This window comes from Podarcis liolepis, assembly GCF_965112155.1.
Source record: "Podarcis liolepis genome assembly, chromosome: 4".
NCBI lineage: Eukaryota > Metazoa > Chordata > Lepidosauria > Squamata > Lacertidae > Podarcis > Podarcis liolepis.
The window spans coordinates 50,850,869-50,865,807 of record NC_139558.1 but is presented as its reverse complement, the minus strand read 5'-3'; the positions used below and the strand labels follow the sequence as shown (position 1 = coordinate 50,865,807).

General features: G+C 43.6%; 1 long non-coding RNA gene across 1 annotated transcript; it reads left to right on the top strand.

Moving 5' to 3' along the window:
* Positions 1 to 1,706: 1,706 nt before the first annotated feature.
* Positions 1,707 to 6,189, top strand: LOC310705859. The gene is made up of 3 exons (XR_014525497.1): positions 1,707 to 1,967; positions 3,494 to 3,614; positions 6,012 to 6,189. It is a non-coding gene; the product is annotated as an uncharacterized lncRNA (long non-coding RNA).
* The last annotated feature ends 8,750 nt before the right edge of the window (positions 6,190 to 14,939 follow it).

Here is a 14,939-nt window from a genome sequence, read left to right as displayed (position 1 = left end):
CTTTTGGACAAGTCCACCAGAGGTGAAAGAATGTCCCTTCAGCCTCCTTACATTTCCAACATTTATTATCAGACAGGTGATATATTTTTGCAAGCTTGACTGGGGTCATGTACCACCTATAAATCATTTTCATAATATTTTCCTTCAAGGCATTACATGCCGTGAATTTCATTCCGGTGGTCCATAACCTTTCCCAGTCCTCAAACATGATGTTATACCCAATATCCTGAGCCCATTTTATCATGGCTGATTTGACTGTCTCATCCTGAGTGATTTTCTCTTCAACCTGCCCTCCATCCTCTTGCAGAAAACTCTTTGCCTGCCCTGCCCGTATCTCGTTTTTGCTTTTTAATTCCACACACGCACCCTTCGGACTTCGTGGCAATCGGGCGCGCGGGTGCGTTTCCTAAGAGAGTGAGGACCCCCGCCTCCTCCCCACCTGCTCCCTCGCCAGCCAGCCAGCCGCGCGCCCTAGCCGGAGAGCCCCGGCCGTCCCCGTCGCGCAATCGGCTGGATCTCCCTTCAGCAGGCCGTGCTCACAACTCGGCCCAGGGACCCCCAGCAGCGGATCTCCGGCTCAGCTGAAGAATCCGGCAACAAGCCCCCTCCTCCCCAATCGCTCCGCCGAAATACGCTCCAAAACCCCCCAGATAGGCCGCCGGCCGCCAAGTCTAGTGGCGCCCTGAGCGAGGGTCTCTCCCCAACACCGCCACCTCGAACTGCGTTCTCCCGGCTACCCGAGCGAACCAGCGGCAGGACCCTGGTATGGGCCCCCCCAATATTTTTTATAAGTCGGCGCCCCTGTCTACCTGGGATTCTGACTCCCCATAACCTCTTCCATGTTCCTATGGGGTGTGCTCTAAATGTCAGGAATGTGGCGACTTGGTCTACAGGGCTGCAATCTGATGCTTTAAAATTGAAATCTGGATTCTGCAGTTGCAATGCTTTTGTAAGAACCTAAGAAGAACCCTGCTCAACATTCTGTTCTCACAGTCGCCACACAGATGCTTATGGGAAACCCACAAGCAAGGCATGAGCAGCACTTTTCTTCTTATGAAGTCCAGCAACTGTTTTCCAGAAGCATGGGGCCTCTGAGACTGGCCAGAACATATAGCCACTAATAGCGTTATCCTCTATGAATCTATCTAATCCCCTTTGGAAGCTGTACAAGTTGGCGTCTATCACTACATCTTGTGGCAGCATGCTCTATACTATAGTTTAATCATGTCCTTCATTCTGATATGCAGTTTTGATCCATTTGGCCAGGTTCACGATTATATTCATTTGGGCAGACCAGTGGCGTAGCGTGGGTTCTCAGCACCCGGGGCAAGGCAAGTAATTTGCGCCCCCTAACCCGTGGATTTTAGCACTCGAGTCTCTTCCGCACCCCCCCCAGATGTTGCGCCAGGTGCAGCAGGCCCCCCTGCACCCCCCACGCTACGCCACTGCTCCCACCACAAGTCTTCAGGACAGCCATCCGAAGGCTGGCGCGGGGAGAAGGTCTCTCCGCCCCACTGCCAGGCTTCGGAGCATCCTTCCGAAGGCTGGCGCGAGGAGAAGGTCTCTCCGCCCCACCGCCAGCCTTCGGAGGAGGTCCGAGGACAGTGGGGTTCCTGCTTCATCGAGGAGGGCCGGCCAAACGCCCCCCCCCCATGTTGCGCCCGGTGCGGCCGGCACCCCTGGCACCCCCCACGCTACGCCACTGGGGCAGACGCACTATTTCCTACCGCAGCGACCTGTGACAAAAAGGAAAGCAAGACCTGCCAAGACCCTTGACACTGTTGTGTCACCTAAACTCACAAAGGGTCTCTCCATGGGTTCAAGAACTGGAAAATATGGTTCAAAAGCAGTTCTGGGCAGTCCAACTTTGAGCCATAAGAGCCATTACTTTAACACATTGCTGACTTTCTGAGAAGAGCATGGGAGGGTTCCAGACAGAGCCAGCTCAAGCCATTTTACAGCCTGAGGTAAAAGGCAAGATGAAATACAAGATGACTCCCTCCATTCAACATACAGAAGCCAACCAGACTGGCAATTGAACCTTACTTCAACACTGAAGTGAGCAACAGTGTCCTCCACTGCACCTGAGGGAAACAGGACTAGCTTAGGGATGCAGGTCAGGCCATATGGTACACATAGCTTTGTCCTCCAAGACTTTGCCACCACTCCTTGCTCTCTCCCCTGCCCCCCCCCCCCCAACATCTGCTGCCTGACTGGGCTGTCTCACTCTGCCTAATGGTAGGGCCAGACCAGCTTCCAGGGGGGGAAAATACCCACTTTTCTTAGAGTAGATTCTCCATTTCCAGTTAAGAGTTTCACTTTCTACCATTTTGTTAAATCCTCTGCATCCTAGGTAGTACAGGGAGAAGGAAGGACAGCATTTTTGTGTAAAATTAAAACACTGGCTTTGATCTGGAAAACATGCTTCCTCCTGGCAAAGGTTGTCTGAAGTCCTGTTTATAGAACTGTTCTGCACAGCATCTGTCAGATTTTTCAAAACTACAAAATCTGACAGGAAACGCACTTAAACACACACAAACACAGGAGACAGAAATGACTTGAAGCTAATGTGACAGCAAGGATTGGACAGGTTTTTAATTGATCTTGACAGCTCTGACATCACTGCATGCCTGAAAGTCTGTGTTACTAATGGACTGAGTGGCAAGCAAAGTAGGTCATGAACCCTGGGGCTCTCCACTTGCGATAACAGAACACGCCCTTCCATGGGTAGAAACGTATATGTGAGCGTGTTTGTGTTTCAATATGTACACATATTGCAAACAAAAATATAAATTATGGATTGGATTCAGGCTAAGTTACTTTGATTGTTATGGAAATCAACAGGACTTAAAAGTCCCGAATTACAGTCCTTGTCTATGTTATTTCAAGGGGACCTAAGTTCAACTACCTCTGTCTGATTCCAAACCCATATGTGTGTGTGTGTGTGTGTGTGTGTGTGTGTGTGTGTGTGTGTGTGTTAGTTTAAGAACAGAGTTAAGGCTATCTCACATTGGCTCATATATATACATTGGCTCATATATATATATATATGTGTGTGTGTGTGTGTGTGTGTGTGTGTGTGTGTGTGTGTGTGTTAGTTTAAGAACAGAGTTAAGGCTATCTCACACTGGCTCAAGCATCAGAAGGCCAGAAAGCTTGAAGCCAAGGCTGATGGCTGATGCCTTAACACAGTGGTGTCCAATTTTTTTCCAAAGCGGGCATTTGATGAAGTGAAGGGCCGTGAGGACCGACCAAAGTTGTTAACATTTGGGGGGACGGGTTGAAGTTGTTGAGTTTTTTTTAGGATTTTGCCCCAGGAAATAAACTGCCACAGGGGCCAGATTAAACCGACCGACGGGCCGGATTAGACCCCTGAAATGGACTTTGGACATGCCTGCCATAACAGCAGTGCCCCATGGTCAGCAATGCTGTTGTGAAGTGTCACAAATTTCACTTGCTTACAACTTACCCATACTTTTGCTGGGTCTTTCAGGTCCAAACCCAGATGAGGAAGATGGAGTGCTTGGGACCAGCAAAGATCCCCCACACTGTCCTGGGCTTGTATTGCCTTATGAAGCACCTGAGCCTTACTTTATTGCTGGAGGAATTATCCAGTGGGTTGAACTATGTCTGTTTGTTGCTTACCTTTGGGGGGGGGGAGATGGACCACACAAACAAGTCATAAGCTGCACAATTGTGGTGTGAGAGTACAGTGGTACAGCTGCATCTTCTCTGAAGGTATCTGAATAATGATACCCTTGGATCAATGGATCTGTGAGTGAGTGATTGGATCTCAGGCATCTAACCAAGCATAGTGTGGTCCACGCAGGGGCCTGCCCAGTGGCGGACCTTGGCATCTGTCTCAAATTTCAGTGGTGCCCTGTGCAATGCCAAAAGCCAGCACCCCCACTTATCGCCTCCCGTAGGACATCATAGTTGCAGTGCCTGCAGTTGCACACCAGAAGCTCTGCACCCGGTGTGACCGAAACTGTCTAGGACAAGTTAGTACTGTTGGCTATTATTAACTAATGCACAAAAGAACATGCTTTATACTTCTTCCCAATGCCCCCCAGGGCTAATGCACAAATCTGCCATTTCCACTGACTTCAGTTTTTCTCTTTCTTCTTCTTCTTCTTCTTCATCATCATCATCTCCAAAGCAGCATTAACAGGGTTGGAGTGCACAAAGGAGCGACCAGCCACTAATGTTTTATGAAACTCATAAGCTTCTCTACCTAGGCTGATTACTTGAGTTGCTTATTAGTGCTGCACCTGCTATAAATGGTACTGATGGCAAATTAGATGGAAAAACATGCAAATACCTTGCTAGCTTGCTGGTAAATTAGCATGCAAATGGCATATAGGTGAATATAGCTTTGAGGAGAAATGCACTAACATAATTTGACTAATTACTGAAGCAGGGAAATAAAAAAGAACATAGATTTTGGCGAGGGGATTCCAGTAAACATCAATCTACCGATGCATCTCACTTTCATCAGTTCATCAGATAATGCAAAGCAAACAGCTTGTGATTTATTTTTTAAAAAAATGCTGGCGGTGATAGCCACCTGCAGCCTTTAGAGTCACAAAGGTTCCAGGAAACTTCAATTAATAGTTATTTACTTGTGGGACCAGTCAGTTTTATTGCTTCCTGTTGATGCTGGCTTGGGTATTAATGATAAATGGTTGTGGGACCTTTGCTGAGTATTGAGGCAGGATCCTGGCCATAAGGAAGGACATTACTGGATAGCAATAAAGTGCTCTGTGGAATCTGGTTTAATTCTGCTTCTAGCTCCTTGTGGAAAAACCATGCCTCAGCAGCCCTAAAGGTCTCTTCTGTGGAAGTAACTCAGTCAACTCTTCTGCTGCTCCAGAACAGAAGCTACTCCCCTCTACACACCCTGACCCTAACCCCATCACCCTTCTGCCTAACATTAAAATTGACCTGAGTGCTCCCTTTAAAAAAACAAAGAAACAGGTCTTCCTCTCAGAAACATACTTCAATCAAAAACATATTCTAGACTACCTTTAGATTTCTGTCCACACAAAATATGCATACAATATTTACAAAAATCTAGAGAGCTGAAAAGATTTACCAGTCACAGAACAAGCATGAATCAGTCCTAGCAAGTGTTATTTTCTTCTAGAATATTGTTGCTGCTTATAACCTTCTTTTCATTTATGAATTGCTCCCTATGAAGATTTTTGAAGCAATGTTTAAATAGGCTATGGGCTTGCTTCACTACTGAACTATGGCTCTTCTCTTGTACATTATACAGAACTAAGAATTATCCTTTTAAAACTCTTTTCCTTTCAATATCACCTTCAGGAGAAGGGCTCCTTTATAGTTTTAGTATTTCCCACTTACCTCCCCCCCTTTAATATTTTTGATCAGTATGGCAGAAGAGGCATATTTCCCATTGGTAAAGAACCACGTTAGTGTGTAGGAGATAATTCAAATGTCTTGGATATAAATTATATTCAGAAGTATAATGTGGAATGGCTGCTCCTGGACTGAACTACTTCAGACTTTAGGTGGGGTAAATTGCAGCTTGAATGCTCCCACCACATCAGGCAATTCCTGTCTTTGGGAGCTACCATTTCCCCTCCCTGACAATTTGCTTTGTATTTAAATAGTGTACTATTGTTATACCTGGCTAGGTTTTTTATTCATTTCAAAACTGAGCAGACTGAACAACTGCACTTTGAAGTAAATTCAGTGCAACCTGCTCCTGGGTAAAGCTGTTCAGAAATTTGGTGGTCAGATGGTTCAAGGAGCACATTTATGATGACACTCCATTCACCACAGCAAACAATTCACCTGAATTCCATTCTGGTTAATTTGCATATTTTATCTGCTCCATCTTGCCCTAAACTATTGACACATCCCCTTCCTCCGTGACTCCGTGTCTAATACTGCACAGGGCATTTCACCCTTTAGATTTTGCCATTTTCTCAGGGTCAATGCACTTATCATTTCAGGCTTGATAATTGTGATTATATTCCCCACAGGAGGTAAAAACAGAGAGATGCTTTGTCACACCAGCAACATCTACAAGAACAAAAGCCTGAAAACTGAATCTAGACAATATTACCTGAAGGGCTTTGCATAATCCATTTGCTTTTCACTGCTGATTTTTATATCATTCTCATTTAATAAATACAGTACAGTATTTGTCTTTTGCTCAGATCTTTGGTTTTTCTCCTCTCTTCATTTGAGTTCTTAATTTTAACGTTGAATTAAATACTTTTATCTTGTGACAAATGATGATGAATATGAATCCTTAACACACAAACACATTTTTAAATTTTAGCTGGGATTTGGAACAGGGATTTGTTTATTTATTTTTCCCTGTAGAAGTGTCCCTAGTACATTTTAAGGCATGATTCAAATAAATTACAATCAAACAGAACCACTTGTTAATCATGGAGAGGGGACTTTCACAGAGAGGGACATAAATGTGTCCATGCTTCAGAGGAAATAGAATACATAGGTATTTAAGGGAAGCCAGAAATATGTTGACAGACAGGCAGAGAAACACCTCGTTGATAAGGGTATCAAAATCATTAGGGCACTTCTGTAATGCATAGGAACATTTACATTTGGCACTCATGCACTACAAGCAGGATGGGGAGAAATTTGATTCAGTTCACATTTAATGGCAAACCTAACTAATTTGCATTTCTTGAAATAATATACGAACTGAAACACAATCCTTCAAAACTCACACTTCTAAATTTTGCAATGCAGTTCCCCAGCCAAGTAATGTGTACCAAAAAAATTCATATATTAGGTAAAGTTTGCATAAAATGCATATATTGGTGAAAATAACATTTAAAAATGTATTACACACACACACACACACACACACACACACACACACACATATATATATAGGGAAGTTGCTTCGCAAAAAAACAACAATATGCCTATTAGGTAAAACTGCACACAAAATTGTGTTTATTAGGAGAAAGTTTCACCAAATGCTAATGATTTGTAATTAGGACTTGCAAAAGAAATTGTAAGCCGATGTGGAAATGTAGAGAAATGAATTTCAGATGGGGGGACAACTGAGAAATGAAATGAATTCTAGATTGACAGATTTGCCCATCCCTAACTATAAGACATCCTGATCACTGGAAAAGTCTCAAAAACTGAAAGGTACAAATATATGTCCCTCTAGGTGCTGGCATTTTTTTTGGGGGGGAGAGCTTTTAATTTGCCCCTTCTCTGCTTTCAATTCTTTCATCTTTGCCTGCTTCCTAATGGTGCATTTGACCCTTGCCTGTGTTTTCATGTTGTTGCTTAATACAGTGTTGTGAGGCCCTTGTGCGTGAGCAGTTAAATCTGATCTGGTTTCGGAGATCAAAGCTCATTCACAGGGCCCTTGTGACAAGGTGCTGTTTTTAAACATTCTGAATTGGCAGCCCAGATTCAAGAGTGTTCATAGCTAAGCATTTCTCTGAGTGCTTTATCATTAACGCAAGCTGCTATTCAGTCCACCACCACTCAAAACACTTTAGGGACGAAGCTCAGATCAAGCTCTCCATATGGTGTTTAAGAGTTCCTACAGCGTGACACAATTTCCTATGCTTCTACGCAGGAAGCAGTGTGCAAACTGTTCACCTCAAGCAATTATATACTTACCTGTTTCACTGCATGTACACATAGTGCTCACATTGCTGCTGGGATACAGGACCCAATTGTGGTTTTCCGTGGCAGATATGCCCAATAAAAGAGATGTGGGAGCATTCGTTACCAACATTGAGAGCTGCACCCGATGTGCATGCCATTTTCAATGCAGAAGTGGAGGGAATTTGCTAGATTTGTTGTGCCTGAAAGTACTGGGGGAAACCAGTGGCCACCTCCAGTTTGACCTGCTACATACTGGTGGCAGGGCTGGCATCTGGAGTCAGTATTCTCCAGCACCTGCCAAGGCCTATGCTGTGGCAGGGGGTTCCCTATCAACCGCTAGAGCCTTCTGTTCCTTCTCTTAGCTGTTGATGCCTTTTCGCCTGCAGAATGTTGTTGTGACATCACCAGGCCTTGCCTTTGAGCCTCAGGGATCGGGATGCTGACAGCGGTTAAATCACATGCTGTTGACCAGATAACCCTATCACAGGGGTGAGAACCCTTTTCAGGCTGAGGGCCACATTCCCTTCTCAGGAAGCTTCTGAGGGCCACATGCCTATAATGGGAGGGAAAAGAAGCAAAAGTGGGCAGTGCAATGGGTGTAAATGTTACCTTCCAACACACACACACACACACACACACACACACACACACACACACCCTCTGTCCTCCATCCAAGCAAGCAAGGGTCATGATTAGAGTTCAGGAACACATTCCAGCCAGCCAAAAGCACTAGTATTGCAAAGCAGTGGCAATGAGGGGTGTGGCCTGTGGAGAGTCCTGAGGGCCAGGCATAGAGGTTTGGAGGGCCACATTCAGCCACCAAACACATGGTTCCCCATCCCTGTCCTAGGCCCCTGTCCCAAGGCCAGGCCTCTCAAAATCTGGAGCCAGACCTGAGAAGTGGAACTGATAAATGACATATGGGAAGAGTACCTCAGTGCCTCTGGAATACTCTAGCTGAAACTTTGCAGCATTAAACAGGGGAATATTCCTTTTTCGCCAAGCACTGACCACCCAATTTGTAATACCATTTTTTATAACTGGAATGAGCAAGTTTCCCTTTTATTAACTCCCTAGACCTGCCATGTTTGCAGAGTCCAGATATATTTTCATGGCAATTCTTGGATCTGAACAAGTTTCTTGTCCCTCTGCTAACAGCTGGGGTACCCAATATAGTGCCCTCCAGACTACAATTCCCATCAGCCCCAACCAGCATGGCCAATGGTCAGGGAGGAGGGGAACTGTAGTCTAGAGGTAACCACACTGGCTGCTCTTGGGATATAGGATTGAACGCCATCACTTAAAATGATCTCTCTTAATAGGGAGGTTGCTCAATATTGAACTGCAGAGGCTGACATACTAAGTACTGAAGAATGATTTGTGGTCTATTTTGGATGCTGGATTTTTCTTCCTATCAACTTTGTCTTTTTCTGTCACTGTCTCAAGTTTCTCCTTTGGTTCACTGAAAAATAAATCTGTAAAGACAAGGCAGGGGGAGGCCACAAGGCAAAATAAACGGGGTCTATTGACTTCAAAGCCATCTCAATGAAAATGCGTCGAGTAATTTCTTAAGAAGCATCCTGGGAAGAAAACAGAAGTCAATACCATGCAGGGGAAAGTCAAATGTTGAGCAATCTCAAATGTATTTACCAATCAATAGCAAAAGCCTTCAGCTCTAATATTTCACCCACTAAAATAGCTGTTACTTCTGCAAGATGCCTTATTTCTTCTTCATCGCTCTGCTTGTCTTATGAGTCATATCAGTTTATATAGCATTACACATGCACCTTGAAGGTGGTTAGGGGATCCCATTATTCATTGTGTCACAGAGCATAAATTATATAAAAGAAATCATGTATGTTTTCTTTTAAAGGTCATTGAGTAAGAAAGCGATACCTATTGTGAAAAAGAAGTACACTTGAAAGAAAACAAAAACTTCCTTCAGGAAGCAACCCAAAAGTTCAAAAAGGAATTGAAGTATTAAGTAGCAGCGAAAGTCACAGCTGAGCAAGGTGGAAAAGTGTTGTCTTTCATTGATTCAGTGACTCAGAGCCAAAGTCAACAGCACATTAATACTAATTACTTAAAAGTGGTGGTTTCAGCTTTACATAATGCACCAAAAAACACCTCACGACTTTCCAGTCTGCTGGTCCTTGAACCATCCTGTGCTTGGGCCCCATCCAATGTTGGCTAAGGAATGCAGATTTTGCTTGCAGATCTTCATCTTTCATAGACAACAAGGCCATCAACAATGAAGCCCAATTCTGTATGTGGGCCAAATAAATCCACAGAAGTCAGTATGTAGAAAGAAATAGGTTATCACTAGGAATGGGGGTAAAATTTTGTTCAGTTCGCATTAAACTGCTAATTTTCACTTCCCAAAAGACTATGTAAATGAAAATGGAGCTATCCTTTGATAATCACAATTCTCCATATTTTGCAGTACAGTTTCCCAACAAAAAAACCACCACCACAAATATGTCTATTAGAAGAAACAAAATTGCTGATAATTTTTGTGTGTGAGGACTTTCAAAAAGAAAGAGATTGTGAACTGGTGCAGAAATGTAGTGTACAGTGGAACCTGGGTTTTCAAACTTACTCTGGTCCAGAAGACTGTTTGGCTTCCAAACAATTCTAAAACCGAGGATCAATGGGCTGGCTGCAAAGTCAATAGGAAAAAATGAAAAACACAGCTCAGAAGCTGTTTGGCTTGGAAAATCGTTCAAAAACCAAAGCAGTTACTTCTGGGTTTTCGTCATTCAGGAGCTGAAATGTTCCAAAACGGAGGTGTTCTGGAACTGAGGTTTGACTGTACTAAACTAAAGATTAGGAGAAGGGAATGAGAAATTGGGAGAAACTGAAACTGACAGATTTTCCCATCCCTGGTGTTGATGGATGCATCAGCTCCATTATCAGTTTATAGGACTGGTGAAGGATGACACTATCTACCTGCCAGCTGGTACCCGAGATATATGGGTGATGGAATTGGATGGAAACCTCCTATATTCCAATCTATCAAACCGACTGTACTTGTCTTCTGATAGGTGAAGCAGGTCCTAAACTCACTTCAGACACATCTTCTGAGTGTATAGGGCTGTGTGTGAATTTCAGTGGTGTATCTGAATGAGGGTATTGAAAAACTCAACAGCACTGACTTTTTTGTTGTTACTTTCCATCAGCAACAATGCACACACACACACACACACAAAATTTGAAGCCACTGAGAGATGCCATAGCTCATAAATCATATATTTCTAATAGCATTTCAGGGTGCTATTATATGTACTAGTTGTAAGAGCACTTTCAGTAACTAGAAATTAACTTTTCAAGGATTAGCATACTTCAAGTGTGGTTTTGTATCATTTTATCCTATTCATCAGTGCACCTGTGGTGAATTATGGCATCTCAACTTTCAGAAAAGCCAGTTTCTTCTGGGTGCACAGGGGTGGGGAAGGTAGACTCTGTAACAAGGGTTACATTGCGGCAGAAAGTGGCTAACAAGAAAATGTGCTATTTTAAAAGCTGACCATTCCCTGTTCTAGTACTGCTTAATTTAAATTTGATTCATCTGAGCTGTACTTGTTTTGATCTACCATTTCTTTTGTGCAATTTTCATGTCACATGTACTGAGTTTTCTTGTCAAAACACAGGTGCTTTCATTGTACTCTGAGTGCATGATGTTAAATGATATCTCTCCCCCTCCCCTTTTGTGTCTTTATATAGTCAACACCAGTAGACTTCATGGGTCTTGAGAAAGAGAAAAGAAGCTGACAGAACAGAGTAGGAAAGAAAGAAAAAGCCTATTTTGTGCATGGCCCCATTTCTCTGAATGGGGCGTTCAAATCAATTTATCTATTACTCTCTCACCTTCATCAGAAACCCAGAGACACATAGCTAAGCCATCTAGATCAGTGGTTCCCAAACTTTGCCCCACAGACTACTAAGTGCTGAGCTTCTTGGTGGACCACTTAATGATTTTTTTTCCTGCCTGTTGTAGCAATTATAATGCTGGATGATTTTTAATTGCATTTTAATTGCTTTCTATTGCTTTTTAAAATTGCATTACAGTTTGAATTCCATGGAAATCAAAGTGCAATGAATTATAAGAAATAAAAGGAAGAACAAAAAGCCAATTAAAAGTCAATATGAATATTTCATGCAAGGTTTATACTGTCTCCCGTCTTCAACCACAAATCCAAAGACATGCTGAAAACTACCTGAATGAAGCTCATGGACCACAGTTTGGCAACCCCTGATCGAGATAATTTTTCAAAAAGCTTCAAGTAACGGCCCATCTCAAAAGGCATTCTGTTGCCACAAGGACCTCATTTTCTGTAAATTCAGTCTCTGCAGGCCTGAAGAAAGCTGCTTTAGGATTTTGTGCCCAAGCCAACCACCCCTGTTGCCTCCCCATGCTACGCAACTGTATTGGGGAACTCCCTAGTTACACCAAGTTGAGGATTTTTAGTCTAGAATGTTCAGTCAAGTAAGAAAAAAATAGCCCCCTGAGAAATGAGGCTCAATAACATTATTATTATTATTCTTTTTTAAAAAACCAATTTCTCACCCATTTAGATTATCCTCAAATTAGCACAGTCAAAACAGTATTTCATATCTGAATCACTTCTCAGAAGCCACAAGTGCCATGAGTCATGGACACGGTGACTTATTTAGCACGACTGAACCTCATGGGATCCTCAGAATGAGACAACCTCTGGGGCTCTAGAGAACCCCTGACATTTCCAACGACCTAAATAAAGCTGAGTTCAGCAGGATCCACCTGGTGGATGATTCTAAGAGGGCAACCAACCTGGCTGTCTATGTGATATGAGCCCCCACTTCTTCGCAGCCTGAAGAAGAATGACTTTTAAAAAATGACAATTGTTTGAACAATAGCAGTGAGCCGGATAACAAAAACCACAGTGCTATCAGGGCCATACAGACATTGTAGAAATTATAGCATTTGGCCTTCTCTTGGTCTGAGTAACAACAACAAGAACAACAAGAACATATCTAGTGTGGTTTCGTTGCCTACATCACCCCTGAATCATCTCACCATCCACTCTCTAGTAGTCGTCTATGGATGATCCAAACCTTCCCTTTTAGGAAGACTTTTGGGTCATGAATAGTTGGGAGTGGTCTTAATTCCTCTCCAAAAGTGAAGGGTTTTTTTATGGGTGGTTTGTATTTCTTCATCTTTTCACTCTGCTGTTTAACCTTTTATTGCATTTATTGTTGTGGTCATCAAACTGTTTGGGGGGGCGGAGTTAATTCCTTTAAGAAAAGTTGTTAGCCATCTTGGGTTTGTTGGGGAAGGATGAGGTATAAGTATTTTCCTTTGCTGCCAAGGAATATAGGGCTATGTGGTTCTGGTGTGAATTGCCTCCAGGTGTAAGAGCAGAAGCCATTGGGTTGAAGTGCCAGTAGGTAGGGGTAGGTGTGTGTGTGTGTGTGTGTGTGTGTGTGTGTGTGTGTGAGAGAGAGAGAGAGAGAGAGAGAGAGAGAGAGAGAGAGAGAGAGAGGAGAGCTCAATCACCCCCCCACCCCGCCCCAACCCAGCCTGCCTTTGGACAGGCTTTTAACTAGTGTTAAATAATTGCCATTTCCCCCACTCTTTTTGCAAGCTGCTGAGATTTGTGCTTTCTGTCACCACAGCGGATCTCATTTAGAATTTCCAGTCACCGATGCACAAAAGGTTTCCGGCCCTCTCCCTGAGCCTTCAATACCTGTCCCCTGCTGCCTGTCACTGTGATTAGCTAGCAGTGAGTGACAGTTCTTCCTCAGTGATAGGTCTTCTGTCAGTCTCACACAGAGGCCGAATTGAATCTTTTGTTCCCTCTCCTAATGCCTCCAATTCCTTTCACCTGAGAGGCTGGGGGCAAGACGCGTTCCCGTCCCCCGTCCCCCCACTTCTAGCTCAGCGGTTTGGCCATACGGCTCCCATTAATGTAAATGACGGTTGCAGCGTTTAAAATCTGTGTATATATCTCATTGAAGATTTGCCCCATGGTGTTGTCATTTTGCAAAGATTCGTTCTCCGTGCCGCAATCACTACATGGAGCGAAAATTGGAGGAAGCTTCCCCCTCCTCGCACGCTGAATAGCAGCTCATTTACCAAATCAACATTTCAGATAAAAGGTATTTAATGATGGGGAATGAGAGAGGAAGGGTGAGGGGGGTTGATTGAACTCAAGGAGATGCATGCACTTCCCACTCTGCTCTTATCCTTGCTGTGTTACCCAAGAAGAGACAATGAACTGCTGATACATTAAAAAATGCGTGAATGGCAGCTGTGATGGAGTCCCTCATGTGTTCTTCCAATATGGGGGGGGGGGGCTTGCATCTGATCTCCCTTGTGCATTCATGTCCCTCTCTGAACAGAGCCTATGCACAGATATGTACCCTCCACCTGAATTCAATAACACTACATTTTGGCAGTGTGAAAGGGGCTGCTCTTGAAGAGCACTTAGCTCACTACTGTCTGCTATGGCTTGCAGTGTTTCTCCGGGGTCTCTCCTAGCCCAGGATTTGCCCTCTTCTTACTACAGTTGCCACAGATTGCACCTGAATCTCTCACTATCAGCATGCATGGTTGAATATGGGAAGCCATGCTCCAACACTGTATCTGACAGGAGACCCACAGACCTTTCAAGCTGATACATGATTTATTTTCAGCCACCTGCAAATGTCTTTCCATGTGATGTACTATAAATAGCTTCCTCAGCTTGTATAGTGTCCTGTGTCTTAGGGCCCATCCATACTGTCCTCTCATTGATTCCCCGTTGTTCATATGAGATGCTCTTCCATGTCACTGCCTTCCTTGATTATTGATGTAAACCTCCAAAATGTATTTTGCATAGTTAAGTTTTTACCTCTATCTTCAGTACATATGGACAACAGAGCATTAATGGAGGTACAGAAAGCTTACTATTCATGTTAAACAACACAATGGGCTTTCCTGCACTGCCACTGAAAACCCACATTTTCACATCCATTTTGTAGCTGTTTGCTGTTCACACATATTGTTCCTCAAGGATCACACATCTGTTTACTTTTGTTGTGCATTTTGTGTACCATTGCCTGTTTTGAATATCCTGCCCATGGCTTTGCATAAGCAAGACATGAGCTCCCCTGAACCTCCCACTGTGTGGTGCTCCTGGTGGAAATAAGGGAAATCAATGTGCTGTACAGGGGTGGTTCTCGTTGTTGTTTTGTATTGTATTTCCAGGGTTTCATCATATTGTTTCTTTGTTACAATCAAATTGCATCCTACACACATTTACTATACGTGATTTTAACCTTAC